This window comes from Dermacentor silvarum, chromosome 3 (genome assembly GCF_013339745.2).
Source record: "Dermacentor silvarum isolate Dsil-2018 chromosome 3, BIME_Dsil_1.4, whole genome shotgun sequence".
Taxonomy (NCBI): domain Eukaryota; kingdom Metazoa; phylum Arthropoda; class Arachnida; order Ixodida; family Ixodidae; genus Dermacentor; species Dermacentor silvarum.
Window position 1 is genome coordinate 164257193 of NC_051156.1, and position 12795 is coordinate 164269987.

The 12795-nt window shown below is 48.0% G+C and overlaps 1 long non-coding RNA gene across 1 annotated transcript in view; it reads left to right on the forward strand.

The window, feature by feature from the left end:
- Positions 1-408: 408 nt before the first annotated feature.
- Positions 409-12795, forward strand: part of LOC119444099 (uncharacterized) — a 29817-nt gene continuing 17430 nt past the window's right edge. Inside the window, exon 1 of the long non-coding RNA XR_005190457.2 lies at positions 409-627. This is a non-coding gene — a long non-coding RNA (uncharacterized LOC119444099). The remainder of the gene's footprint in view (positions 628-12795) is intronic.

The following is a 12795-nucleotide window of genomic DNA, read 5'->3' on the forward strand; positions in this document are numbered from 1 at the left end:
CGAACATTGCATGAACAAGACCCTAAATTTAAAAATAAAAAAGTGTATAGAAGGTATATTCCAGATGTTACACCTGGAAAATATACCCCAGATGTTATACTTGGATGATGTACCCAACTTAGCTGCTTATCTCACATTTCGTTGTCTGGCATGAGCACGAACACCTGGTTTGTATGAAAGCCGAGAAAATTGTTTCCCGACTGCGCAGTAAAAACATTCAGCCGCTGTATTACCGCTCAAGCGTTACAATGACAATTGCTGACAGGCCACCAAAACATCGTCTCAGAGACGTATTGTTCGAACCTAGAATAGCCATTCCATTGCATGCACAAGTTTGTCTGAGCGATGCTGAAGCCAAGTAAATAATACAATTTCACCGGCGACTATTGTTCTCACGACTAAGGACGTACATGACAGCGCACTTCCGGTCACTTCGCATGGTTCTTAAGTAGGCAGTCTCCATCACGAGCGACTAGAAGCTAAAAAAAGTTGTGTAAGGTATCGCGCTGACGCTAATTTTAACTCGGAACAGACGCTACTTCGAACTAAGGTTTAGCTTTTCTACCTTGCGATGGCTGCACCCAAAGTTCTGATCTTCGTCGTTATTGTGTTTGCTGTCATGTTGATGTAAGTATCCCAGCAAATTACCTTGCATGAGGGCACCTGTATCTTTTGGCCGGTTTGTGTCCCCCCTATTTAGTCCTCAAACCACCTTAAATCTTCACCACGTGTTCATCGGAAAAAAGTGGGATCCCATTAACTCAAAATTTGGAGGCCAACTGGGCTCGTCTTACACGACAGATGGCAGCGGAGCATAGATTATGAATAGAGTGATGGTGCTTGTTTTTCAATGGTGAGCGTATTTGCCTTATGTGGTTCCGATATCAGAATGAAAAGGCTTACCATCCTAATTGAAGCACCCTCCCTTGATAAAAAATAATACAAGATTATCGTTCTCAATCAAACCCTTTAAATTGAACTCCCATACAAAAAAAAAAACAAGCTTGTGAGATTAAGTTAAACCTTCTAGTTTTGCTATCAATATCATATAAAGCTGCATTTCACCTTCATACGCTCTTTAACTTCGGGTAAAGATGCCAAGTTGCCCTAGTATGTCGGCTATGTAAATCCCACTTTCCTAGGTAAAAACGTCACTAACTTTATAATTATCTCCTAATTACCTTTAAAGGTCGCTATAGTTAGCCCAATCAGAGAAACAGTACTCTGAAAATGCAAAGACTACGGATTTCGATTGTATATCAGCCCGGCAAACAAAGCGCCGAACACAAGCGCTGTGTCTTTTTCTTGCGTGCTACGCTCACATACAATCAAAATACGATACCAACTCACCCAAACCGCCACCTTGTTTAGACTTCACCAAATTACATAGTCTAATTAGGGCCGCTGTGTGATTCGGCCTGCTTGCGGTATCCTGAATCGTAAAGTTGTTGCCTTGTCGCGGACTGCGCACGAGGCGGACAACATCAAGTTGATTTTGCAGCACCTTGTGGCTTTTCCCCCGCCAGGTAGCGTGCGTTTGGTGAGGAAGATGGGGGCATTCAAGCAAAAACGCGGAACACATACAATGAGATTCAAGTGCGATCAATTCCCAAGCTACAATGCGTTGTTTCGTTTGAAGATTCACGTGCGCTTGCAACAGTGGCTTAATTCAGACTCCAGAACATACACTTGGGACTATAGCAGGCTCCATATAAGCAGAACTCGAAGGGGCAGTACAATGTGCTCTGTTTATCCGAAGTTTCCTTTAGGCAAAGGATAAAAAAATCACTTACAAACGTTTTAATCTAAAAGCGTCGTAGTGGTTTGATATTATTGTGGTAAAGAAAATAGCGAACCTTCACTGCCCTCTGCCTTTAATATTATAGATTATTTTGCTCAAGGTTGTGTTCATGCTCGATAGGATTTCCCATAATTCTACGCTGCTGACTCAACTGCATCTCTTGCTGTTTGGTCCGAAACAGTAAGGCACACCAATTCCTTGCGTGAGATTTGTTCGTTGTAATGCAGCGAGGTTACGAATGTTGCGCCTCAAAATTTTCAATAATCAATATTTGCTAAAAATAAAATAAATTGTATTAAAAACGTAAGCAGCAGAGAGTACTGAGACCGAGTACTGGTCGATTTCACTAAGTTATGAAAACATTCTAGTGCCTCACAGAAAATATAGCCACTATCACGATTCACATATTTTTATGCAATGGACTTTTCTTATAACATTAGGCAAAAATCCGATGAAAAATTTTAAGTGAACTATGTCTCAAGCAATTATGTTTACCAATCAAGTGATTTCGGCCCTCCAACGTATTTATTATGGTAGTGCATACTTTAGCCCTAGTCATAACTCCCTCATAACAATCCTTGCCACATATATGTACTTCCGACGGTCTCGTAAAAATTGGCACGACACACAGGATGCAGTGCACACCTCTATAATGGTCTGAGCCGTAACCGCCGTGGTTGCTCAGTGGCTATGTGTTGGGCTGCTGATTGGCACGAGGTCGCGGGACGAATCCCGGCCACTGCGGCCGCATTTCGATGGGGGCGAAATGCGAAAACACCCTTGCTTAGATTTACACGTTAAGAACCCCAGGTGGCCTATTTCCGAGTCCCCCATACGGCGGCCTCATATCAGAACTGGTTTTGGCATAAAACCCCATAATTTAAAATGAGCCAGATACGCGGTATGTCAAAGAGCAAGGCTTGTGTTTAACATGCAGAAACGGTGTGTTGCAAGAAATACATGCGTAATTTCATTGCAGTGGTAAGCACGAACAAGTGAAGGAAGGGTATATATAAGGAACACTGTGCTGCAAAAGCTTTTTCAAATTGCCGTGCCGTAACAAAATCTTCGGTGACCAACTGTATCTCAGCTTTAAAACTGCTGTTTTGAACACAACCTAATTCACATCAGTGTAGCCGTTCAAGATAAAAATGACTTCTAGATTAGCAAGTATGTAAATATATGTATATAAAGTTATACTTGAGCCTCAGCTTAAATTTCTTGTAGCAATCCTTGTCATTATACTGCTGCTGCGATCCGGGTCTCGCTGGAAGCGGAACACTCTGAGACCTTTGCACGTTAATCCAGCGCACTAAGGGACGCAACAGCCTGTAATTTTTTATGCGAACACATCAAATGGCTCATTGAACGAAAAAGCCGGTGTCTGTAGCAGCGAAACAGCGCCTAAATTCCCATTGGCTGCGACGCCACATCACATGCGCACCTCAACGGAGCAAAGCGGACGAAAGGTAAAACCTGATGGCGCGCTAAAGCTCTAGCGAGCCAGGTGTTGCGTGAAGGGAGAGGGCATCACCACGACGCCACGTCACCCTCACCCGCAGAAGCCTGTGTTATCCTCGCGTTCCTTGCCCGCGCAAGCGCTCGCCTGCGCTTGAACTTAGCCTCGGTGATCGCTAGAAAGAAATAACGTATAAACTCTCACGGGATGTTCTTGCAAGTCCACAGGGCGTCTGACTGAAGTACAAGACGAAGCAGTCTCTGCTGGACACCGATCGAGCGCACACTCCTGGTTCATCGACTTCCTCTTTCACACTTCACCGTGCCGGCACCGATAATCTCCAGTACAATCACCCCCCGCACAGAAAGAAGCCATCCTGGCGACCTAGGGAAAAGACAGCATCGGCGGGTCGTAACACGGTTTAAGCCGTGCTACATGAACTATTTCGCGCCCTCGGCAACGGCGATCAGAAGACGGCGCGAGCGGCTCGATGGCATAGTTCACAAGTGATGCTTGCTGCAGTACGCGGTAGGGACCGTGGTAGTTGGACAAAAACTTAGTGTATTGGCCGGGGGAAGTAGCCGGGACCCGAAGCCAAACAAGCATTCCGGGAGAATAGCGGGCACTAGGAGCGTATGCGTCATGGCGTCATTTTTGGCGCCCCTGATCTTGGGTGGTAAACGAGTGGGCTAGTTGGCGACATTCTTCAGCATAAGCAGCTGCTTCTGAAACAGGTGTCACTTCAGAAGCGTCAGGACGGTAGGTGAGAATGGTGTCCAAGAGGCAGGAAGGTTCTCGGCCATAGAGAAGAAAGAAAGGAGAGAAGCCGGTGGTAGTTTGCGGGGCAGAGTTATAGGCGTAAGTGACAAAAGGAAGAACCCGGTCCAAATTGGAGTGATCGCCAGACACATACATGGCAAGCATGTCGCCAAGCGTACGATTGAAAGGTTCCGTCATGCCGTTAGTTTGTGGATGGTAGGCGGAAAGCGGTGCGATGAACGATGTTGCACTCCTTTAGCAGGGCCGCGATGACATTGGAGAGAAAGACGCGCCAACGGTCACTTAATAATTCACGTGGAGCCCCGTGTCGCAGAATGAGGTGGTGAAGAAGGAAGCAAGCGACGTCTTTCGCGGTTGACGCCGGCAGCGCAGATGTTTCGGCATACCGTGTGAGGTGGTCTACGGCAACAATGATCCACCGGTTACCGTCCGGAGTGCTTGGAATGGGGCCGTAAAGATCAATTCCAACATGGTCGAATGGTCGAGCAGGGCAGGGTAAAGGTTGCAGGGGACCTGCAGAACTCAGAGGAGGGGTCTTGCGGCGTTGACACGTTGCACATGAACGGACGTACTGGCGAACGAATCTGTACATGCCTCGCCAGTAGAATTGAAGACGAAGACGGGATTACGTTTTGAATACGCCGGCGTGGCCACATTGGGGGTCATCGTGGAAAGCGGCGCAGATGTGCGAGCGCAGGGGACGGGGAATAACGAGCAGCCATCGACGGCCGTCGGTGAGCTAATTCCGTCGATACAAAAGGTCGTCGCGGATGGCAAAGTGGTGTGCTTGACGACGCATGGCGCGTGAGAGAGACGCAGGTGAGCGGTGAGACAGGAAGTCCAGCAGTAGAGAGATCCAGGGATCTTTACGCTGCTCGGCCGGCATGTCGTTGAAGCTAAGAGCTGACAAATCGCGGGTGGGAGTTAAGGAGCAAACAGAGGCAAGAGGTAGCGGAGAACGGGATAGGGCGTCGGCATCTGAATGTGTGCGTCCAGAGCGATAAATGACACGTATGTCATACTCTTGAAGCCGTAAGGCCCAACGAGCGAGGCGGCCACTGAGATCTTTCAAGGACGATACCCAGCATATAACGCATGGTGATCAGTGACAACGTCAAACTGACGGCCGTAAAGATAAGTACGAAATTTGCTGATTGCCCAAACAATCGCCAAACATTCTTTTTGCGTCACAAAATAGTTTGATTCTGCCTTCGTTAGGGTGCAGCTGGCATATGCGACAACGTACTTGTCAAAGCCATCTTTGCGTTGGGCGAGAATGGCGCCAAGTCCGACATCGCTAGCATCCGTATGTATCTCAGTAGGCGCATTGGGGTCGAAGTGGCGCAGTACTGGAGGGGACGTGAGGAGCTGGCGGAGCTTCATAAATGATTCGTCGCACTCCGAGTTCCAAGCCGATAAGTCTGATGTGCCATTAAGAAGCTGCGTCAAGGGAGCGATGATCGAGGAAAAATTACGGATGAAACGCCGGAAATAGGAAGACAAACCGATGAAGCTCCGTAGTTCCATTAGAGTAGTGGGCTTGGGGTACTCAGCAACGGCGCGAAGTTTGACAGGATCAGGCAGAATTCCCTCTTTGGAGACGACGTGGCCTAGGATCGTAAGCTTACGGGCACCAAAATGACATTTTTTCAAATTGAGTTGCAACCCAGCTGACGTGAAACAGGCAAAAACTTGCTCAAGGCGGGCGAAATGCGTATCGAAATCGGTAGAAAATACCACAATGTCGTCTAAGTAGCAAAGGCATGTGTGCCATTTAAGACCCCTGAGAATAGCGTCCATCGTTCTCTCAAAAGTTGCAGGCGCGTTGCAAAGGCCGAAAGGCATTACATTGAACTCGTATAATCTATCAGGAGTTACAAAAGCCGTTTTTGGACGGTCGGCTTCAGCCATCGGCACTTGCCAGTACCCGGAGCGCACATCCAGTGAAGAGAAGAACTCAGCTCCCTGTAGGCAATACAGGGCGTCGTCGATGCGTGGTAGGGGATAAACATCCTTGCGGGTAATCTTGTTGAGTCGGCGGTAATCGACGCAAAACCTGATTTAGCCATTCTTTTTCCGCACCAGCACGACCGGAGACGCCCAAGGACTTGGGGAGGGCTGTATCACACCTCGTTTCAGCGTGTCGTCAACGTGTTCGTCAATGACACTGGCGTTCGGCTGCGGAAACACGGTATGGACGTTGGCGCAGCGGAGCATGGTACCGGTGTCAGTACAGTGAACAACCGCTGTCGTGCGCCCCAAGGAAGGTTGGCCGAGGTCGAAAGAAGCACGAAAACGTTCAAGAAGTTCAACAACTTCACTGCGTTGAGCGGGCGTAAGCGCGTCGTCGATGGTATGCAAGAAAACATCGGGGAAACGCGGGGCTGGTGCGGTAGCAGAAGTGATGGCACCGATAGGCAGTGGCGACCTATCGGAAGGTAGGTCAAATGAACTAATGACGTCAACAGTGTCTAGACGCCCCACACATTCACCGTGTAAGAGAGTAGAAGGACATGGAAATGGATTGTACGCATAAATGGCAGCGGAACCATCGGTGAGTGTGACGACTACAAACGGGAGTAGAAGGTTCCGTCGACGCGCACAATCTTCAGATAGTGTAAAAAGAGCTGTCGTGGCGGGGCAGAGTCACAAGAGACGGGCACCAAGGCGGCAGAAAAAGAAGCGATAATGACATCAGCGGTGACGATCACTTTAGGAGAACGGTTCGGGAGGTCGACGGTAGTCACGGAACGGAGACAAGGCCAGTTGCGCGCGAGCGCAGTCGACAACAGCATGATGTGCGGAAAGGAAGTCCCAACCCAGAATAACGTCATGCGAAGCACGGCATAGAACGACGAATTCTACAAAATATATTCATCCTGAATCATAACACTAGCGGTACATGCGGCCGAAGGCTTGACTTGCTGCGAGCTTGCCGTGCGTAGGCAAATATCTGGTACAGGAATCGTTACTTTCTTGAGTTTGGGGCAGAGGTCTTCACTTATGACAGAAACGGCAGCCCCCGTATCAACAAGAGCTGTTGCCGCGACGCTTTCCACAACTACTGCGATTTCGTTAGGAGGAGAAAGATGAGGCCTTGAAAATTTCGACGATGGTGCAGTTCCTGCCTCGGGAACTGCGGCTGTCAGTTTTCCTCCTGACCAGAGCTGGAACGGCGAAGCATGGGTGAAAGGGAACGGCGGCGAGGGGAAGGAGACCGACGAGAGTTGAAGGTGGCGCGACGAGAATACGAGTCCGAAGGATCAGGGATAGAACAATGCAAAGGCTCTTGGGGAAGTTAGCCGAGGTTCGGCGCGTCACGACGAAAATAAAGTCCACGGCGGCGACAGAAACGCGCAACATGTCCCGGAATACCGCATGCGAAACAGATAGGGCGGTTGTCCGGAGTACGCCAAGGGTTCATCGCCGTCTCCATCGTCGACTCTAATTCCAAGATCACTTGCTGCGCTACAGTATGCACTTCGAAGCCATTTGTAGCCGAACAGGTTGCAATCGCGCTGGCTGTGCTCGATGGTCGCAGAGAGGTAATATATAGTGATTCTAAGGCGGCCATTAAGGCTTACCAAACCGGGATGGTATCCCCTCAGGCCCTTCGCATTCTCCAAAGCTTGAAAAGTATCTCTCCGCATTCTCTCATTTGGTTTCCCGCTCACTTGGGGTCGATTGAAGGCTCTCCCTCTAACCCTAACGAGAGCGCGCACGAGGCCGCGCGAGGACTCACTGACCGCGCCGCCTCCGAGGTCCCGACGTGTTATGATTCATCCTGAATCATAACACTAGCGGTACATGCGGCCGAAGGCTTGACTTGCTGCGAGCGTGCCGTGCGTAGGGAAATATCTGGTACAGGAATCGTTACTTTCTTGAGTTTGGGGCAGAGGTCTTCACTTATGACAGAAACGGCAGCCCCCGTATCAACAAGAGCTGTTGTCGCGACGCTTTCCACAAATACTGCGATTTCGTTAGGAGGAGAAAGATGAGGCCTTGAAAATTTCGACGATGGTGCAGTTCCTGCCTCGGGAACTGCGGCTGTCAGTTTTCCTCCTGACCAGAGCTGGAACGGCGAAGCATGGGTGAAGGGGAACGGCGGCGAGGGGAAGAGGTCCGCGGATTGCACACTGGTGCGACGGGTGGAAAGGCGCTGCTTGCGCAGCTCGTCGAAGCTTTCACAGAGCTCAATTACTTGTGCAACTGTCGTAGGGTTCTTGGCCACGAGCATATCGAAGGCATCGTCGTCTATGCCTTTCATAATATCTCATAATAATATGAGATAATATCATAATATAATTTCATAATATCTCATAATATCTCATTTCATAATATCTTATCGGCTTCGGTCATGGACGCATTCACGCGCTTACAGAGGTCGATGACGTCCTCAATGTAGCTCGTGAAGGTTTCACCGCTTTGTTGAGCGCGACCACGCAAACGGTGTTCAGCACGGAGTCTGCGCACAGCTGGACGGCCGAAGACCGAAGTGAGGGTCTCGGTGAAAGCTGACCAGGTTGTAAATTCCGCTTCGCGGTTTCTAAACCACAGATTTGCCACATCAGTCAGATAAAAGATGGCATTCGTCAGCTTGTCGCGATCAGCCCACTTGTTATGCGCGCTAACGTGGTCATACTCTGCAAGCCAGTCCTCCACGTCGTGATCGTCAGTGCCGCTGAAGATGGCAGGGTCGCGCTGACGTACCGCACCAGAACACACAACAGCCGGGGGGGGGGGGGGAGGGGGGGGGCGGGAGCGGATTGCGAAGGGCCGGCGTCGTCGGTCATTGTGGCCGCAGATGGCAACGTACGGCTGCGGAGCTCCAGGTCGGGGAAGACGTTAACCCAGCACTTCCACCAAATGTCACGGGATGTTCTTGCAAGTCCACAGGGCGTCTGATTGAAGTACAAGAAGACGGAGCAGTCTCAGCTGGACACCGATCGAGCGCGCACTCCTAGTTCGTCGACTTCCTCTTTCACACTTCACCGTGCGGGCACCGATAATCTCCAGTACAAAACAGAAAATTTAGGAAAGACGTTGGCGGTAGTGAGTTTCGAACCTACGACCCCACACACAGAAGCCTGCTGTCTTACCCACTTCGTTAAATCAGCGCCTCCGTTGCCAAGCACCTCCGTTGTCAAGCGTCTCCACACACTTTCTTGGCCGCGAGGAGTTCATAACTCGAAGAACCACTTAGTGGCCTTCATTTGGTCAATAATGCTTTCGTATTCACAACTCATAAGAAGTGCTTAGGTGTCCTAGGATTTTTTTCTTGCCATTTAACTCACAAGCTGAACCAAGTTGCTATTCGACGTATTCGTGTGATTCGCGCTACAAATTTGCCATGACAATACGGCCGTGAAGCACCCAATTACAACGCGATGGCACGCTGCCGCTCTCGTGTGTCAAAATGGCGGCCGGAAGGCGCGGGGCTGTTCAAACGCTGTCACCACCCTGAACGGCAGCGTCAATTGCTATCAGGCCACCCAAGTCGCAGTGACATCGCGAGCGACCCATATGTGGTCATAGGCTAGGCCTTCATCCCTACATATCGAGAATTCTTCTCAAGAACACAGCCGGGGAAACTTTCCAACTGTACTGACGAAATGAGATAAAACGCATCAAAGATCTATAACACCATTATCTTCCTGAGAAGGACGGGAACAGGCTAAAAATTACTCCCTTTCTGACCTGAAGCTGGCTGGCCTGGAAAGGCCAGGCGACGCCATGCCAGGCGACGACATAATTTTCACTGAACGTATGTTACGGAAGTATGCAGGGGAGTCGATAAAACCACGTCTGCGGCAAAATAAACTTACAATATGCCGTATTTTGGTACCAGTCTGTTATTCTACCATTATGGTATTTGGCTACCATTCATTGTTATAAGGGCACATGCCCAAACAGACATAATAAGCTTGTTTGACAGCGTTTCATCTGAACAATCCCACATGTACTCTCCCAAAGCATTTTCTCCCACTATGTAACTTTTTCAGTCGACTTCCGTTTACTCAGCCCTGGGAAAACCGGCAGAATTGGTTGATTATTTGGCCGGTCTGATCGAACAAGATGAAGCAAAAATGACAAAACTGAGCCACGGACTCATTTTGGTAGTATTTGGATGATTTAGCACACCCCCAAGTCAAACGCATGCCCATTTCCGATATGTCTAAAGTTAAAAAAAAAACTAACGTGGCAATGACAATATTGCTGCTAAACAAAGTACACATGTAACGCGTATCCGATTTTTTAGCATAAATATGGGCAAGGGATTATGCAATCCACGTTGCATAATGGTGATCCGTTTCCTAAAAGCAGCTCCGCGCACTTTTTTTAAGTACACTTAACCGCAGTACAGTTTTGCTATGCTGCAAAGCAGGCAAACGCCGCGAAGGTGGTTTTGTTTTCGTATCCGATTGTACCACGCAGGCAATGTATGGTCGAATTTTCTTGAAGAAGCAAAACGCCGCTCGTTAGAATCAGCTTAATACCGTAATCAAACATTGCGAGCTACGGTTATGGCTTAGAAATCTTCCTATGGCAGGCCGTCAATAGGTGTTTTCGAAGGCAGATGATGCGTGTTCAACGTGTTCATTGTCCTCAAAGATCCACTTATACAGACGCTGCCATTGCGTGAAAGTTGTGCAACAAATGTCACACTTCTAGGTTTTATAACTCCTGATGAGTACAGCCTTAAGCTTGATAGAATGTTCCTACTATGGCTAAGTGAGCTCTCCCAAACGCAACAGCCGCTACTCAGATCGACAGATATGCTGCCGAGCAATGCATTTCCAAACGCTGAGCGAGAGGCTAAATTTAGCTCCGACTGCATCAGGCGTGGTGCACCATGGTAGCGAAAATAAATGAGGTTATGACTGTTAAATTGCGCTTTACATTTACATTCGTTTACCCTTTACATTTGCATTTACGTTCGTACAGGTGTGCTAATGAAGTATTTCGTCTTTCATTTACTGAAAAGTTAAGAAGAGCTAAGCAAAGCTACTCGAAGCAGGTTGCAACAAGCGGGGGAAAAGTAAAATCGGTTACAAGTTAAAACGTCGGAGCACATTGCTATCTGCACACCTCTACAGTATATCGCAGGAACGGTAGAAATTGGCAAGGCCCGTGGGTTCTATTTCCGAGCTGTTGCTGCTTCGCCGCCACATCGTTCTGTTGAATCGCCCGTACTTTCCTTTTCTATAGGTTCCTTTGCCATTCTGAGTTGCGTTTCTGTGTCATCACTTTGGGTGCTGCGATGCCACCCTAGTGTACCCGGGCCAGTCGCTCGTTTGCGTGATTGTTCAAGTGAGTGCGCCGCCCTTGCAGCCGGATCATCTGGGAGCGGTAAAAAACTCAACTTACAGACACTCGCAACGTAGTGGGCGAATTTATCGGTGCACAGAACGTGCGCGAGAGAAACCATGCGCAATGCCTCATCGGGCTTAAACTTGATTTGAGCTGCGGCGAACAGAAGAAAGCAACTCGCGGAACCAAGTCCTAACATTAAATTTGCCACTCACGTTTCTCCTCCGTTTTCGCAAGACATGCATATGTCACCTGACTTGCAAATTTCATTTCGCACAGTCGAAGCAAGAATCCAACGCCAACGTAGAAATCGAAGTACTTATTAGTTGTGTGCACATCTGGGGCATTGGCATACGATTCAAGGGTGACTTAGAGACTTTATGAAAAAAAAATGGTGAGCAACTGAGCAATTTTTCAAGGCACTATGCAGGGGTTTAAAGCACCGGTCACCACAAACAGACGCTTTGCTTCAGTCTCGATTTCAAAGCAGCACTTCTCTTGAGAATACCTTCCTGCCATATATTCACTGTGGAAAAACGCTCTGACGCGGCTTCAATAATTTATAACGGTACTGTGCAGTTCGGTCTTCATTAAGTGGAGCTTTAGCTCGAGCCCAACTCCAATTTCACTATTCAAATGCATGTAAAATGTTTTATGCGTCAACCAATAGACCGGTTTCAAGGGCATTTCTTCCACTTCAGAAAACTTTATAAGCTATTCATAATTTATGAAATAGCATGTTGATTTAGTGCCACCAATATTTTGCAAATATTCCAGAAATTTGGTAACTTTTAAAGAAATGCACAAAGTTTACAAATTCACACATCTATAACAACTACACATACCAAGTTCTATAATATGAATGTCATAGAGCATCTAATGCGCACAAATTCAGTAGATAAATGTACAGCATATCGTACAAGGAAATCCTGCAATGTTTCCGATCATTTTGCAAAAGTCCTGCTTATAAATTAGTGATATAATTCAGAGCGGTGTATAATATGTAATTCTTGTCCACTTCAGTATTACGTGCAGCCCATAAAATTATGATACGGCTCTTTCAAGTTTACAAATCTGCAACTTTGCTGAGTGACAAAGTGGTAAACTTGGAAATTGAGTTTCTTGAAATTTCACGCATTTCAACAAGCACCATTTTCGAGTTTCCAACTTTGTAATAACAGTGAGTGCATGAACACAAGCTCACCAGATGCATCTTGTTTTTTCGGTCTTTGTAACTTTTTTTACGGTGGGCCGATGCCGAATGTGGCGCAGTGAAGCACAACGCCTCAATGCTGTAACTGTCACGAATGCGATAAATTACTGCCAGGTGCCGCTGGTGCCAAAGTCTCCAAGAGGCAAGTGGCTTTATCACTAGGCGCGTGACTGGAAGTCTAATGGTTAAAACATTAGGCTGCTGTACTAGATGATGGCGAAGAAGAAGCGC